This window comes from Apium graveolens, chromosome 9 (genome assembly GCF_009905375.1).
Source record: "Apium graveolens cultivar Ventura chromosome 9, ASM990537v1, whole genome shotgun sequence".
Lineage (NCBI taxonomy): Eukaryota > Viridiplantae > Streptophyta > Magnoliopsida > Apiales > Apiaceae > Apium > Apium graveolens.
This window is the reverse complement of record NC_133655.1, coordinates 71,702,754-71,705,722: the sequence shown is the minus strand read 5'-3', so window position 1 is coordinate 71,705,722 and position 2,969 is coordinate 71,702,754.

Here is a 2,969-nt window from a genome sequence, read left to right as displayed (position 1 = left end):
TAGTTGAGGAGTAAGACGATTGTGATTGGAAGCGGGTGCAGAATAGTAAGCTAGTACCAGGAAAGTGTTCTGAACTTTCTCGAGATATTGTAGTACTTGATAATCCTGTGATATTACAGTGCTTTGAAGCACATAAACCTAAACCCTGATTCCAATTATTGTTCTTGAGCCATGAACCATATTCTTTCTAAGCCATTGATTATTGTATACCCAAACACGAACAACAAATCTACGATATTACTCCACAAATACATACAAACTAAATACCAAACGCTGAACTGAATTACTTATATACTCAACCCATGATATCTTATGCTTTGAAAGACCAAATCCTTGAAACCCTGAAATGTTGATTCCTTTGTTATCCAATTCTTTTATTACCCAGCATCCAGCTTTGAAATTACCTTGTTGATCCATACAAGTATTGAAATCCTTTCATTATTAAGTACTCACTGTTGTTAATGATTCTGGTTATTGTTTATTATTGTTCATTCTATTATTATGTTAGAATTGGATTGTTTTTATAAAATTATGGACCAGATTCGTGGTCAGACCATTTAATGGTCTAGTTAGGCCAATGTGTGCCTTGGATCCAGTAATTAGAGCAATGTTGTGTGCCTTGCTCGGGGTTAGTACGTGACTGATCAACAGCCTAACCTTGGTTTTTAAATTAAAGTATAATATCCAATTCTAAATCATAATCCATTGTTCACTTGATATCATAATCATGTTCACCTGATGATCATTATTCTCAGTTTTGTCATCTGACTTGCTGAGCTAGTTAGCTTATTTGTGTGATATTGTTCTGTTCTTTTCCAGTTAAAAAGGAACCGGTTGGTATTGAGGATCCCCAGTCCAACGCGAGAGCTAGGGTTCAGGTGATTGAGCTGAGCTTGTAGGCTTCTTTTGGAACAATTTAAGTCTGTAAAAGTTTGTAATAATGTTTAATACTCAGTTATGAGTTTGGAATAGTTGGGATTTGAACGGTATGTAATATAAGTAGAAGTGTGGCTTGTGTGCATACTTTAACCTGTTGTGATCCGTGGTAGTTGGTAAATAGGGTCACTGCATATTATTGTTATCTTTATTATTGTTATAAGCAGGTTATAAATAAGGCATGTGTGTGTGTGGACCCCAAAGTTCTGACCCGGGTTTGGAGGGCGCCACAGGTTTGGTATCAGAGCTACAGGTTATAAGTCACTGACACAAGCCTAGGTTGACGGGAATGGGTAGAGGGTTAGGATTAGAATTAAGGAATAGAAAGATAGAACGTCGAGAGGTTGAGTGCTTTGGTATATCAGGTATTAGTGTAATTCGCGTTATGGTTCGAGATTCTTATATTGCGATATGATTTTAGATAGCAGTGATGGCTGACTCTTTTATCCCAGTATCAGTTGATCACTCAGAGCCTTCAGTTGGAGTGTCGTCTTCGGATCCACGTCCTGTTGTTCCACCAGTGTTGGCTATACTACCTCCACCTGTGTTGCATCCCGTACCACTGCAGGCTATTCCACCTCCAGGCATGAGGACACCTGTCAGAGGACCCCCACCTGCTGATTCAGGCATTACTAGTCATTCAGTCACAGGAGTACCTTTCCAGTTCTCTTCATATCCTGTCCCATATCATCAGTTTGAGGCTTGCCTTATGGAGCAGCGATTCCTACAGGGTCATACCCAGGAGTTATTGCATATCAGGCGTACCAGAGAGATGGGGAGTGGTGAGAGACGATTTAGGGAGAGGCTCCAGGCATTTCGTAGAGCAGCTGCTGTGAGGATTGCTGAGGCTACACATGAGGACATCACCCCTGATTTCCTAGTGGAGTGGGCTAAGTGGGTTCTAGAGGAGCTTGAGGAGATAGGAGGTCCGGATTTGCCATGAGCCAGAGATTCAGAGATGGAGATGCTGAGCAGTGTTGTTATGGTTTTATAGTATGTGCAGTAGTGTGTAGTGTGTATTAGTAGACTTTTGAGTTGTATTTATAGACTAGCTATGCTGACTAGTGAGTAGGTTGTTGTACCCTTTTTGCTTTCACTTCCGAAACGTCTTTACGCTTGTACTACCTAAAACTTTTGATCTATATATATCAGCACCTTTTTCCTTTCCATTATTGTCATTATTTTATTGCACCTGTTTTACCTTACCTTATCTATTGCACCAGTTATACCCTGTGATACCATGTACCCTGTTTTCCATAACTGTTTATATTCTGTAAAGAAACATGCAATTTACTTAGTTACAACTGTTTTCAAAAAGAGATACCTTTGTTTTACAAAAAATTTCTTTTATACAAAGATTTTATTCAAAAGCTGAATAAGTTGTTTGATTCTTTACAGAAAATGCCTCCCAAAAGAAATACCCGCACCAACACCCAGAATGAAGAAACCAACAACAACAACAACCAAGATGATACAAATCCAAATGTGAACCCAGGACCCATGGACCCAGCAATAGCCCAGATTCTTCAAATCCTAGCCCAACAAACAGTTCACCTGGCACAACAACAACAAAGACAGACCAACCCCCAGGTAACTTTTAAAACTTTACAGGCAGTAAACCCACCAGAATTCAAGGGTTCCTTAGAGCCAATTGAAGCAAATGTTTAGTTAAAGGAAATAGAAAAGGAATTTGCCTTAGTGAAAGTAAAGGAAGAACAGAAGGTTGAGTTTGCAGGTTACTATCTGAAGAATGAGGCCACCTATTGGTGGGAAATGGTGAAGACATTGGAAGGCACAGATGTTATTACTTGGGAAAGGTTTAAGGAATTGTTTTTAGAAAAGTATTTTCCTCAGTTTGTTCAGGATCAAATGGAGCTGAAGTTTTTAGAATTAAAGCAAGGGAACATGTCGGTAACAGATTATGAGGGTAAGTTTGAGGAATTATCAAGGTACGTACCGTCGTATGTGGATACTGACAGGAAGAAAGCTAAAAGATTTCAGCAAGGTTTGAAACCATGGATCAGAGGGAAGGT